Source organism: Tupaia chinensis, unplaced genomic scaffold (genome assembly GCF_000334495.1).
Source record: "Tupaia chinensis unplaced genomic scaffold, TupChi_1.0 Scaffold000238_1, whole genome shotgun sequence".
Classification (NCBI taxonomy): domain Eukaryota; kingdom Metazoa; phylum Chordata; class Mammalia; order Scandentia; family Tupaiidae; genus Tupaia; species Tupaia belangeri.
The window spans coordinates 2,396,354-2,411,415 of NW_006159716.1; the positions used below are offsets into that span (position 1 = coordinate 2,396,354).

General features: G+C 40.9%; 1 protein-coding gene and 1 non-coding gene across 2 annotated transcripts in view; one reads left to right on the plus strand and one right to left on the minus strand.

Moving 5' to 3' along the window:
• The window catches only part of USP49 (ubiquitin specific peptidase 49), a 108,253-nt gene that overhangs the window by 54,955 nt on the left and 38,236 nt on the right, over positions 1–15,062 (plus strand).
• Positions 5,799–5,900, minus strand: LOC114007828 (small nucleolar RNA U13). Its single transcript, XR_003549418.1, has one exon. It is a non-coding gene; the product is annotated as a small nucleolar RNA U13 (small nucleolar RNA).

Here is a 15,062-nt window from a genome sequence, read left to right on the forward strand (position 1 = left end):
GGCCACACTGCAATCCCTTCTCCTCCATTCTCCTCTCGGGATTTTGGGCACACACACATGTGCGTGCGCGTGGGCATATGCCTGATGCAGTTTTTAATTCACCAGATCCGAGACTCACACTGCAGTCAACCATGTGGGCAGTCCAGCGCCTTAACCACCATACCACTTGCTGGCCCCAATAAGAGAACTTTTCATGAGAAACACTACGTAAAAGAAAACTAGCGAAAGAGCCCAACACTAGTGCTGACAACTACCCTGAGCAGCTTTTCTCTAGATCATTGTGTTGGTTAGAATTATAGGATCATAGGACAGGCCCCATGGCCTAAAGGTTAAGGGAGCTAGATTCCACATGGCAGACCAGGCAGTTCAAATCTTGCCCCCCCATGGCTGGAGAAACACTCTGAGTATGTGTGCATGCATGCCCCAAACCCCGACAGGATGGAAGAAATGGAGGGAAAGGGATTACAACAAGACCAGGCCCATTGACAGTGTTTTCTCCTCCTCTCACTCTCTTCTGTCTCTCTCTGGCAAGTGTACACTCACTCTGGCAAATTAAACAAACAAAAAGTAGGGATAAAAAGAATTATAGCATTGTAAGACTAAAAGGATCTCTAAGGCTTTGTTCTAATAGTAATTGATGTAAAATCGATTCCCAGATGTTGTTTGTTTTTTGTTTGTTTATCTTGGGCTTTTGTCAGAGGTTATGTGCACTTGCCAGAGATAGACAGAGGGAAAGTAAGACATCACCCTCTGGCCATATCACAATCCTTTCTTCTCTTGTATTTTCTGGGGGTTTGGGGCATGCATGCAGACATGCCTGGTGTGATTTTTCAAGCTGCTAGGTCTGGGATTTAAACCATAATCAGCTGTGTGGAAGTCCAGTGCTTTAACCACCATGCTACCTGCTGGCACAATTCCCAGGGTTTTTTTTTTATTTCATTGATCTGTAAAACACACATGTATGTGCAAACATATAATTGTGTACACATATCCACACCCCAGCCTAAATGATCTCTTATCATTACCATAATAGAAAGAATTTTTTTTTTTTAAGATTATTTACTTATTTATTTCTTCTATGAGTGAGAGCGACAGAGAGAACGTCCCCAACAGGATCTTGATGCCGTAGTCTACTCTCAAATTCAGCTGGATGATGGGTTTGCGTGTCCTTGGTGTGCTTATGGAGGCCCCTGGGCAGAACTGGGAACCCTCCCATGTGAGTCAGCCTTGCAGAGCATCACATTTTACTGCTGTGCCACCATCCAGCCTCCACAAAGAACATTTCAGTGCCAAAAATGTTAGATGGAGTCTCTTTTTCTCCATTTCTCTATCCTGCTGGGATTTGGAGCATGCATGCACATATGCCCAGGAGCACATACTCTGGAGCTAGGATTCGAACCACGGTTGGCCATGTGCGTCCAGCTCCCTTAATCACTAGATTACAGAACCAGCCCAATATAATCTTTTTTATTTATTTATTTATTTTTGGAGAAAGAGATTTTTGCTATAAGACACGTGCGTTCACCAGAGAGACCAAGAGAGACAGAGACACAGAAAGTGAGAAATCACCCCCCCAGAGATGACGGCCAAGCCTCAATCTCTCCTTCTCCATTCTCTTCTTGAGATCTTGGGCTTGGCACGCACACGTACCCACATGAGTTTTAAGCCGCAGGGTCCAGGACTCAAACCACAGTTGACTACATTGGGAGTCTAGCAATGCAGCCATTATGCCACTTGCTGGTCCCTCAATATAATCTCTTAATAAAGAACCAATGTTAGGACCAGCAGGTAGCATGGTGATTAAGGCACTGTACTCCCACATGGCCAACCACAGTTCAAATCCTGGACCTGGTAGCTTGTTTTCTCACTTTCCCTTTCTTTCTGTCTCTCTCTGATCAAATTAAAAAATAAATAATAATAACAAATAAAATGAAATAAAAATGAATAATTCTTTTTAAAAAAAAAAAAAAGAGCCAATGTTTTCCAAGAACAAAACAGATGGGACTATTACTCTTGCCAGGGAAACTATTGGTCCAAGGATTAGTAGTTGAGGAGCTCATTCAGTTGGACTGGTGGGTTTCGATCCTGTGTGGATCTAAATTATCTTGGGGTACAGTGAATTCCCCAAGCTTCATATCCGTTGGACACATGTTCAGAGAAGTACTAGTTGGAGTGTAGTTTACCCTGATTCATAGTTAGGCTCTTAGTGTTCGCCTGGACATCCTGATATGCCTTAACCACCCAGGTTCTCAATGTTTACTCTTCATTTTCCATGTGAGACTGTAATCTCTGATGTCACTGATCTTATTTGTGTTAGATAAGAGTTTTGATGCTTTTCCTCCCTTTTTAAAATTGTGGTAGGAACATAAAATTTACCATCTTAATCACTTTTAAGTATATAGCTCATTATTAGTGTTTATTATATTTGTATTGTTGTGAAGCAGATTTTTTAAAGAATTATTTAGTTAATTTTATTCATCCATTCATTTATTTTTAATTTGATAGAGAGAGATACACACAAAGAGAGAGAGGGGAAGTGAGAAAGCAAGCCACCAGGTCTGGGACTTGAACCATGGTCAGCCATGCAGGAGTGTCCAGCACCTTAACCCCCATGCCACCTGCTGGTCCCTGAAACTGATTTTTCAGAACATCTTCATTTTATAAATCTGAAACTCTGGATCCATTAGAAAACTCGTCTTCACCTAGTTCCTACCAACCACCATTGTGTTTTCTGCCTGTATGAATTCAACTACTCTAGCTACTTCATGTAAATGGAGTCATGCTGTATTTGCCTTTTTGTAACTAGCTTATTTCACTTAGCACAATGTCCTCAAGGTTCACCCATGTTGTAGCATGTGTCAAAATTCCTTCCTTTTTAAGGCTGAATGCCATTTCATTGTATGCATTTAGTACATTTTGTCTATTCACTCATCAGTCGGACATTTTAGTTGCTGAAATATCTCTTGAATACCCTACTTTTAATTCTTTTGGCTATACACCCAGTAGTAGGATTGTTGGATCGTGTGGTAGTTCTATTTTGAATGTTTCGAGGAAACTCCATACTACATTCCATAGTGGTTACATTGAATGAGCCCATTGAAAGTATGCATTTTCACCAACAGTAGTTATTTTCTGCTTTTCTTTTTTTTTTTTTTTTTAAATAGTAGCTATCTTGTCTAGCCTGTGGCATGGTGGTTAAGGTGGCTGGATCCCATATGACCGACTGTGTGGTTCAAGTCCTAGAGTAAGCTGCTTGAAAAGCATGCAGAGCTCATGTATGTGTCCTCCCAAATCCTGAGAAGGAATATAGGAGAAGGGATTGCTGTGTGGCCATCCCCCCGGTGGGTAATTTGTCGCTTTGTCTCTCTGTCTCTTTCTGGCTAGCATTGCATGCCCTATAGAAAAAAAATTAACAAACTCCCAAATTTTAAAAAGTAGCCATCCTGGGGACCAGCAGGTGGCATGGTGGTTAAGGCACTGGACACTGCCTCATGGCTGATCATGGTTTGAGTCTCGGACCTGGTAGCTTGTTTACTCACTTTCCCTCCGTCTCTCTTTCTGTGTGTCTCTCTCTGGTCAAATTAAAATAAATGAATGAATAAATAAAATTAAATAAATAATTCTTTTTTTTTTTAAAGTAGCCATCCTAATGTGTGTGAGATAGTAATACTCATTGTGGTTTCAATTTGCATTTCTCTAGTAAATAATGATACTGAATATCTTTTCATATGCTTGTTGGCCATTTGTATATCATCTAAGGAAGTATATATTCAAACCCTTCCCTTCTCTCCCTTTTATAAAATTTTGTCAGAGGGTTTCTATGTTCATGCAGAGAGACAGAGAGAGCACCCACCACAGGGGATGGTCACACCAGTCACGTTTCTATTTCTTCCTCCATTAGTGATTTTGGGCATGAACACACAAATGCCTGACTTGTTTTTCTTTTCTTTCTTTTCTTTTTTCTTTTTGGAGATTTTTGCTATAAGTTACTTGCACTCACCAGAGACACAGAGACAGAAAGCAAGAAATCCCCCCCCAGGGACGGTAGCCATGCCACAGTCCCTTCTCTTCCATTCTCCTCTGGGGATTTTGGGCCCACATGCACATGCACCTGGCGTGAGTTTCAAGCTGCCAGCTCCAGGACTCAAACTGCAGTTGACCATATGGTAGTCTAGTACTTTAACCACTGTGCCACCTGCTGGCCCCATACTGGGCTTGTTTTTCAAGCAGTCAGGTCTGGGACTCAAACCGTACAGTTGGCCATGTAGGGTCCAGCCAACTTCACCATCACACCATGGGCTGGTCTCTTGTTCCATTTTTTATTTAGGTTATTTGATTATTTATGTTTTCTAAAAAATGTTTATTTCCATTTGTTATTATTAATTTTTAATTTGATCAGAGAGAGAGAGAGAAAAAGGGAAAGCGAGAAACCAAGCCACCAGGTCTGAACCATAGTCAGCCACGCGGGAATCCAACACCTTTAACCACCACACCACCTGCTGGCCCCTGGTGTTCTGTTGTTGTGAATTGTAGGAATCCTTGCTCTCCTTTCAAAAATTTGGGCATGCATGCACACATGCTTGGCATGTTTTTCAAGCCACCAGGCCCAGGACTCACACCATACAGTGAGATCCAGCTACCTTAACCACCATCTACCAGCTGTCCCTAAATTATTTTCTTAATTTCTTTCTGGATTATTCAGTTAGTATAAAAATGCAACGGATTTTTGTTATGGTGATTTTATATTTCACAACTTTTCTGAATTCATTAGTTCTAATCGATTTTTTTGTGTGGAATATTTAGAATATTCTACGCAGAAAGTCATGTCATCTGTGACCAGAGATAAGTTTACCTATTCCTTTCCAATTTGGGTGTCTTTTAAAATTTTGTCTAATTACTCTGGATAGGGCTTCTAATACCATAGAAAGTGGGGTCTTCAAAATTTTATGGAAAAATGTGTGTTTTGTAAAAACTATGCATGGATTTCAAAACTTTTTGTACCAAAATAAACTCATACTTTAATTCCATTTTTCCATAAATGTTTAGAAGTTCTCTTTTTTTTTTTTTTGAGAAATTTTTAAAAGAATGATTTACTTAATTTTATTTATTATGTTTTAATTTGACCAGAGAGGGAGAGTAGAAAAGCAAGTCACCAGATCTGGGACTCACTGTGTTTGGCCATGTGGGAGTCTAGGGCCCTAACCATCAGGCCACCTGCTGGCCCCAGGAGAAAGGTTTTTGTTATAGGGCACATGCACTCACCAGAAAGACAGAAAACAAGAAATCATCCCTCGGGGCAATGGCCACACTGCAGTCTCTTCTCCATTTTCCTCTTGGGATTTTGGGTACACACACACACACACACACACAGTGTGAGTTTCAAGCTGCCAGGTTGGGACTTGAACTGCAGTTGACCGTGTAGGAGTCCATCACCTTAACCACTATGCCTCCTGCTAGCCTCTGAGGTTGTCTTATATTAAATAGAAGTGGGGATCCTTGCTTTGTTCCTGACAGTGAACTCCTATAGGTGGACCACATTATTAATCCATTGATTTGCATATGTTGAACCATCTTTATATTCTAGGAACGAATCCTACCAGGTCATTTTGTGTAACCTTTTAACATGCTATTGAATCATGTGTGCTAGTATTTCGTTAAGGATTTTTACACTAGTATTCATCAGAGATCCTGTCCTGTCATTAGGGAAAGTGTCCAGTCTTTCTCTGATTATGATAGCTGTGGAGTTTTCATAAGTAGCCTTTATTATGGTAAAAAAAAACTTCCTTCGTTTTTTTTCATGTCAGATGGGTACTGTGCCAACGTCGTAACAAGGCTCAAGGGAGGCACATCTCACAGTGGCGTGAACTCTCAGTCATCATGTTTATGAAGCACAAAAGGATCTAAAGCAGTTTCCTTTTATTTCTGGATTGTTGAATATTTGCATCATGAAAGGGTGTTGAATCTTGTCAACTGTTTTTTATGTACCACTTGATAGGTGGTTTTTGTACTTCATTTGCCTATATGGTGGATTACATTCATTCATTTGCATCTGTTGAGCCATCTTTAATTCCAGGAATAAATCCTACCAGGTCATTTTCTCTAACCTTTTAATATGCTATTAATTATGCTTGCTAGCATTTTGTTAAGGATTTTACATCAATATTCATCAGAGATACTGCCCTGTAGTTTTCTTTTAGTACCTTTGTGTGACTTGGTATAGAATGCTGGCATCCTAGATCGAGCGTGGAAGTATTTCTCCCTCATCAGTTTTTTGGAAAGGTTTGTGAAAGCTTGGCATTAATTCTCCTTTAAATGTTTGGTAGCATCCTCCAGTGAAGCCATCTGGCCCTGAGCTTTTCTCTGTTGGTGCGTTTTTGATTACTGATTCAATCTCCTTACTCATTATTAATCTTTTTTCCTTCTCTGTTTCTTCATGATGAGTCTTAATAAGTCGTGTCTCTAGGAATTTATTAATTTCTTCAAGGTTATCCACTTGGTTGGTGTACCAGTTGTTCATAGTATTCTCTTAATAACCTTTTTGATTTCTGTGGTGTTATAGTGTCCTCTCTCTCACTTCTGATTTTAGTTATATGAGTCTTCTCTTTTTTTCTTTCTGTCAATTTTCATGATCTTTTAAAAAAATGTACTCTTAGAGGACCAGCAGATGACATAATGGTTACATCATTGGACTACCACATAGTCAACCGTTCAAGTCCTGGACCCAGCGACTTAAAACTACACGTGGGGGCCAGCAGGCAGCATGGTGGTTAAGATGCTAGACACCCACATGACTAACTACAGTTTGAATCCTGGACCTGGTGACTTGCTTTCTCACTTTTCCCCTTTCTCTCTCTTTGTCTCTCTCTCTCTCTCTCTTACTCTGTCCCTCTCTGGTCAAATTAAATAAATAAATAAAGTTAAACACAATAATTCTTTACAAAAAGAACAAAACAGACTCACGCCAGGAGCATGTATGTGCTTGCCCAAGATCTTAAGAGAAATGGAGAAGGGATTGTGGCATGACCATCCCCCTGGGGGATGGTTTCTTGTTTTCTGTTTCCCTGTCTCTCTGTCTCTCTGGCAAGCACACACGCCCTATAGCAAAAAATGAAACAACAATAAAAAAAAAATTCTCTCTCTCTCAAAAAAAAAAATTGCTCTTAGTTTCATTGTTTTTCTTTTTCTCTTACTCTTAGTTTAATTGTTTTATTGTTTTTCTTTTTCTTTTTAATATTGCCAGTGGGTGTGTGCACTTGCCAGAGACAGACAGAAACAGAGAAAGAGGGAAGGGGAAGCATCCCCAAATGGGACATGGTCATGCTGCAGTCTCTTCTCTATTTCTCCATCCTGAAAAGATTTTAGCCATGCACACACACATGCCCAACATGTTTTTCACGCTACCAGATCCAGGATTTGCCCTGTGGCTGGTTTCCTTAACTACTATGTCATGGGGCCAACCCAGTCTGACAAATTTTTGTTCTTTATTTTGTTTATCTCTACCCTAATCTTTATTATTTCTTAACTTCTGCTAGCTTTGGGTTTAGTTTGTTCTTTTTTTTCCTTTCTCTCACTCTTTTTTTTTTTTTTTTAATACTATAGGGCACATGCACTTGCCAGAGAGAAACAGAGAGAGGAGGGAAAATGAGAAATCATCCCCAGGGAGGATAGTTACATCATAGTCCCTTCTTTCCACTCTCTCGGATTTGGGGCATGCATGCACATATACACAGCATGTTCTGATTTTTTTTTTTTAATTTAACTTAAAAAAATACTTAGTTTTATTTATTATTATTATTACTATTATTATTATTTTAAATTTGCTACAGGGCATGTACGTTCACCAGAGAGAGACGGGGAGAGAGGGAAAATGAGAAAGCAAGCCACCAAGCCCAGGATTTGAATGGCAGTCAGCGATGTGGGAGTCTAGTGCCTTAACCACCCCATCACCTGCTGGCCCCGTACTGTGATTTTTTAAAGCCAGTTGGCCATGTGAGATCCAGTCACCTAAACGTTCATGTTACCTGCTGGCCCTGTTCTTCTTCTACTTTTTTATATGTGAAGTTAGGTGGTTGGTTTGAGATCTTTCTTCCTTTAAATCTGCGATAGGGCGTGTGTTCTCACTGGAGAGTGACAGAGAGAGAGAGAAAGCTCCCCTTGAGGGGATGGCCTCATGGGAGTCTCTTCTCCTCTTAGTATTTTGTGTGGCACGTTTTTTGAGGCACTGGGTCTGGGACTTGAACTGCATAGTTGGCCATACACCTTAACCACCACACTACCAGTTGGTCCAAGATTTTTCCTCTTTTTAAACACACTTTTACAACTATGAACTCTCTTACCACTGACTTGTTCTGCATCCCATAAGTTTTGGTATGTCTTGCTTTCATTTTCATTTGTCTCAAGGTATTTTCTAATTTCCATTGACTTGTATTTCCTTCTTTTTCTTTTAACCTTGGGCTGTTTAGGGCTTGTCTTGATGGTGAAGTGGTAACGCACTGCACCACAGTGCCGGGTTTTTAATGAAAAGTTAGGGTTTGGTTCTTGAGTCAGCCTGTGCATGCTGGGCACTCACAGCACGCCAGCGATCCTGGCTGGTGGGGAAGGCTACAGTGAAGATTGTAGCATGAGAGTCTTGAAGGTGTTGTCTTCCCACCCACCTCCCTCCCCCCCGAAAAAATAAACTTTTTTCAAAAGTGGGCTGGTTTTTTTTTTGTTTGTTTCTTTCTTTTTTGTTTTTGTTTTTTGAAGAGGTTTTCGCTATAGGACGCGTGTGCTTGCCAGACAGACAGAGACATAGAGACAGAAAGCGAGAAATCACCCCCAGTGGGGATGGTCACACCGTAATCCCTTCTCCTCCATTCTCCTCTCGGGATCTTGGGCACGCACGCACACGCGCCCAGTGTGAGTTTTAAGCCACCAGGTCCGGGATGTGAACCGCGGTCGACTACTTGGGAGTCCAGCGACATAGCCATTACGCTAACTGCTGGTTCCCCAAAAGTGGGCTGTTTAATTTTCACATATTTGTAGATTTTCCAGTTTTCCTGTGCTGTTACTTCTGGTTTTATTCTGTTGTGAATGGAATAGATCTTTTGTATGACTTCAATCTTCCCGAATTTGTTAAGACTTGTGGCTTAAGATGCAGTTTGTGGTGGAGAATGTTTCACATGCACTTGAGAAAAATGTATCTCCTGCTGTTGTTGGGTGGAATGTTCTATGTCTGTGAGGCCCAATTGATCCGTAGTGGTCAAGTCTTCTGTCTCCTTACTGATTTTCAGTCCAGTTCTTGCCATTACTGAAAATGGATTGTTAAAGTTTCCCACTATGAGTATTATCTCATTGCTGACTATTCTACCACTCAGTTCTGTTTAAGTTGCTCTCGTATGTTTAGGACCTCTAGGTTTGGTGCATATATATTTACAGTTATTTTATCTTTATGATGAGTTTTCCTTTAACCATAGTGTTCTCTTTTTGTCACTTGTAATGGTTTTTTATTTCAAGTCTATTTTGTCAGACTTTAGTATAGCTATCCTGTGTGCTTTTACTTACCATTTGCATGGAATATCATCCTTTTCCTTTTCAGTTGGTATATTCTTAGATTTAAAGTGAGTCTGTTGTAGACAGCATATAGTTGGATCCTTTTTTTTTTAAGAATTAATTAATTAATTAATTAATTTAATTTGACCAGAGAGGGACAGCGCAAGTGAGAAAGAGAGAGAGAAAATGAGAAAGCAAGCCTCCAGGTTCGTGATTCAAACCACAGCCATGTGAGAGTTCAGTGCACCACACTACCTACCGGCCCCACCTATTTTTTATTTTAACCCATTCCTCCAATCTATGTCTTTTGATTTTAGAATTTAACCTATTTAGGGAACCAGCAGTTAGTGTAATGGCTATGTCGCTGGACTCCCACGTAGTCGTCCGTGGTTCACGTCCTGGACCCGGTGGCTTAAAACTCACGCCGGGCACGTGTGCGTGCGTGCCCAAGATCCCGAGAGGAGAACGGAGGAGAAGGGATTGTGGTGTGACCATCCCCCCTGGGGGTTGATTTCTCGCTTTCTGTCTCTCTGTCTCTGTCTGTCTGTCTGGCAAGCGCATGCGCTTTACATTTACATTTAAAGCTAATTACTGATAAGAAGAGAAGAACTTAATATTGCCACTTTGTTCATTGTTTTCTCTGTCTTCTAGATTTTTCATTCCTCCTTACCTTTCTGACTGCCTTCTTTTGTGTTTGTTTTTTGTAGTGATAATGCTTTGATTTCCTTTTTACTTACTCAGTGCATTTATTTTTTCCTTAAGTTTTTTTTTTCCTTTACTCATGAATAGAGTACATGCATGCACATGCGAGAGCAAGTGGTGAAAGAGAGAGAAAGGAGCACCCTCCACAGGGTCTCAGCTCCGCTTCAGACAGGCCTCTAGCCCACTGCATCTTGAGAACTCACACACGTGACCCACATGTTTCAGGCTAGGCTGGAGATTCACGCCATGTTTACCATGTGGGATCTGGCTTATTTTGAGCAGTATGTTACCACTGAACCGTGGGGCCAGCCTCTTACTTACTCAATTTATATTGTTCCATAAACTTTTCTTTTACCCACCTTTCATTCTCTGGTTCTTAAAATAACAGTTGTAACGGCCAGTAGGTGGAGCGTTAGTTGAAGCACTAGACTCCCACATGGCCGACCATGGTTTGAATCTCAGATCTGGCAAGTTGTTTTTTCACTTTTCCTCTTTCTCTCTCTGGTAAAAATAAAAAGGAGAATAATAATGAATAATTAAATAATTTTTTAGAGGTTTTTGCCTTACGGCATGTGTGCTCCTCAGACAGAGACAATAAGAAGGACAGTGAGAAATCACCTCCCCAGTGTGGATGGCCCTACCACAATCCCTTCTCCATTCTCCTCCCAGAATCTTGGGCACATACGCATACGTGCTCAGCATGAGTTTCAAGCCACCACTTCCAAGACTTGAACCATGGTTGACCATGTGGGAATCCAGTGATATAACCGCTGTGCTAACTGCTGGACCCCCAATTAAATAATTCTTTAAAAACAAATATATATATATATACACACACACACACACACACACACACACACACATACACACACACACACACACACACATATATATATATTTTTTTTGTTTGTTTCTTTCTTTTTTGTTTTTGTTTTTTGAAGAGGTTTTCGCTATAGGACGCGTGTGCTTGCCAGACAGACAGAGACATAGAGACAGAAAGCGAGAAATCACCCCCAGTGGGGATGGTCACACCGTAATCCCTTCTCCTCCATTCTCCTCTCGGGATCTTGGGCACGCACGCACACGCGCCCAGTGTGAGTTTTAAGCCACCAGGTCCGGGATGTGAACCGCGGTCGACTACTTGGGAGTCCAGCGACATAGCCATTACGCTAACTGCTGGTTCCCCAAAAGTGGGCTGTTTAATTTTCACATATTTGTAGATTTTCCAGTTTTCCTGTGCTGTTACTTCTGGTTTTATTCTGTTGTGAATGGAATAGATCTTTTGTATGACTTCAATCTTCCCGAATTTGTTAAGACTTGTGGCTTAAGATGCAGTTTGTGGTGGAGAATGTTTCACATGCACTTGAGAAAAATGTATCTCCTGCTGTTGTTGGGTGGAATGTTCTATGTCTGTGAGGCCCAATTGATCCGTAGTGGTCAAGTCTTCTGTCTCCTTACTGATTTTCAGTCCAGTTCTTGCCATTACTGAAAATGGATTGTTAAAGTTTCCCACTATGAGTATTATCTCATTGCTGACTATTCTACCACTCAGTTCTGTTTAAGTTGCTCTCGTATGTTTAGGACCTCTAGGTTTGGTGCATATATATTTACAGTTATTTTATCTTTATGATGAGTTTTCCTTTAACCATAGTGTTCTCTTTTTGTCACTTGTAATGGTTTTTTATTTCAAGTCTATTTTGTCAGACTTTAGTATAGCTATCCTGTGTGCTTTTACTTACCATTTGCATGGAATATCATCCTTTTCCTTTTCAGTTGGTATATTCTTAGATTTAAAGTGAGTCTGTTGTAGACAGCATATAGTTGGATCCTTTTTTTTTTAAGAATTAATTAATTAATTAATTAATTAAATTTGACCAGAGAGGGACAGCGCAAGTGAGAAAGAGAGAGAGAAAATGAGAAAGCAAGCCTCCAGGTTCGTGATTCAAACCACAGCCATGTGAGAGTTCAGTGCACCACACTACCTACCGGCCCCACCTATTTTTTATTTTAACCCATTCCTCCAATCTATGTCTTTTGATTTTAGAATTTAACCTATTTAGGGAACCAGCAGTTAGTGTAATGGCTATGTCGCTGGACTCCCACGTAGTCGTCCGTGGTTCACGTCCTGGACCCGGTGGCTTAAAACTCACGCCGGGCACGTGTGCGTGCGTGCCCAAGATCCCGAGAGGAGAACGGAGGAGAAGGGATTGTGGTGTGACCATCCCCCCTGGGGGTTGATTTCTCGCTTTCTGTCTCTCTGTCTCTGTCTGTCTGTCTGGCAAGCGCATGCGCTTTACATTTACATTTAAAGCTAATTACTGATAAGAAGAGAAGAACTTAATATTGCCACTTTGTTCATTGTTTTCTCTGTCTTCTAGATTTTTCATTCCTCCTTACCTTTCTGACTGCCTTCTTTTGTGTTTGTTTTTTGTAGTGATAATGCTTTGATTTCCTTTTTACTTACTCAGTGCATTTATTTTTTCCTTAAGTTTTTTTTTTCCTTTACTCATGAATAGAGTACATGCATGCACATGCGAGAGCAAGTGGTGAAAGAGAGAGAAAGGAGCACCCTCCACAGGGTCTCAGCATGTGTCCATCCCCTTCAGACAGCCCTCTAGCCCACTGCATCTTGAGAACTCACACACGTGACCCACATGTTTCAGGCTAGGCTGGAGATTCACGCCATGTTTACCATGTGGGATCTGGCTTATTTTGAGCAGTATGTTACCACTGAACCGTGGGGCCAGCCTCTTACTTACTCAATTTATATTGTTCCATAAACTTTTCTTTTACCCACCTTTCATTCTCTGGTTCTTAAAATAACAGTTGTAACGGCCAGTAGGTGGAGCGTTAGTTGAAGCACTAGACTCCCACATGGCCGACCATGGTTTGAATCTCAGATCTGGCAAGTTGTTTTTTCACTTTTCCTCTTTCTCTCTCTGGTAAAAATAAAAAGGAGAATAATAATGAATAATTAAATAATTTTTTAGAGGTTTTTGCCTTACGGCATGTGTGCTCCTCAGACAGAGACAATAAGAAGGACAGTGAGAAATCACCTCCCCAGTGTGGATGGCCCTACCACAATCCCTTCTCCATTCTCCTCCCAGAATCTTGGGCACATACGCATACGTGCTCAGCATGAGTTTCAAGCCACCACTTCCAAGACTTGAACCATGGTTGACCATGTGGGAATCCAGTGATATAACCGCTGTGCTAACTGCTGGACCCCCAATTAAATAATTCTTTAAAAACAAATATATATATATATACACACACACACACACACACACACACACACACATACACACACACACACACACACACATATATATATATGTATATATATATATATATCAGTGCTTTCTGTTTTCTATAGTTTAGTAACTTAGCAAAACTAAAGTGCAATCAAGAGTTGGCTTGCATGACTGCATTTCAAAATCTTGTAATGGAAATGTTAATAATATGAACATTCCTTTACGTTGACCAAAACCTCCCTCGAAGGCTATCTGTATATTTGTTATCTTTCCATCTACTCCTCCACTCATCCAAAAGGCATTATTAAGCCTTTGCCACTGTGGGAAATACCAAATAAACATTAGAGACAACAACCCAACAGTAAGCTGTATTCTCCAACCTAACTATTGCTCCTTTGATGGTGGGCAGAGGCTCAGATAGAAGACTTCAGTAGTGAGTAGGATTTAGAATGATGCATCTTACCAAGAACCAACACCACTTGCATTCTTTGCCAATTTTATGGTTACATTATTTTTTCCTTATCTCTTGAATACAATCAAGTATTGGACAAGTTAAAGATAGGAAGTATTGAGTTTGAATTCTAGCTCAGTTATTTTTTAGCTGGGTATTCTTTTTTTTTGAGAGGTTTTTGCTATAGGGCGCATGCGCTCGCCAGACAGACAGAGAGAGACAGAGAGACAGAAGCGAGAAATCACCCCCCAGGGGGGATGGCCACACCACAATCCCTTCTCCTCCATTATCCTCTTGGGATCTTGGGTACGCACGCACATGTGCCCGGCGTGAGTTTTTTAAACCACCGGGTCCGGGACGCAAACCATAGTCGACTACATGGGAGTCCAGCGACGTAGCCATTACACTAACTGCTGGTCCCAACTGTTTATATTTTCTTAATGGTATTGGAGCCTTCTTAGATATTTCTCAGTAGTATGATAGAACAAGGTCAAGAATGGGTGTTATAGGAATGGAATTGGTAGTTATTACCTTGAGAATGATAGGGCCAGATATCCCAAGGACATTGAAGACCCAAGAGTACCCCGTACTGCAGAGGAACTCATGAGACTCTAAGGTGGAACAAATCTCCTTTAGTTGTCTGCTTTGATTTCTTTCGAGTGATGGACCTGAATGTTTCAGTGTTCTTCACTATTTAAGCGTGTGAACATTTTGACTTCAGAGCCTTGTGTGTTGATATGCCAGTGGGCTGCAGATATACTCAACACATTTTCTAGTTTTTCTACTCATTTTAGCATTAATGGCCATGTTTTGCCAAAGGGGCAGAATTCAACAACAGCTTTTCAGGCAACACTGCCAAGGCAGATTTGAGGCTAGGCACTGAATAGTCACCGAACAGGCTAGGTTAATAACTGGAGTTTTCCACGTGGACTGCCTACCTGCTCTTCATCACTTGGCCCTTTCTGGGGTATAGAAATCTTGTTCCTTGGGGACAGCAGATGGCATAGCAGTTACATCGTTGGATTCCTATATGGCTGACCATGGTTCAAGTCCTGGACCCAGTGGCTTGAAAATTACGCTAACTGCTGGTCCCTAGGGCTCAATTTTTCATTAGCTAGAATTTA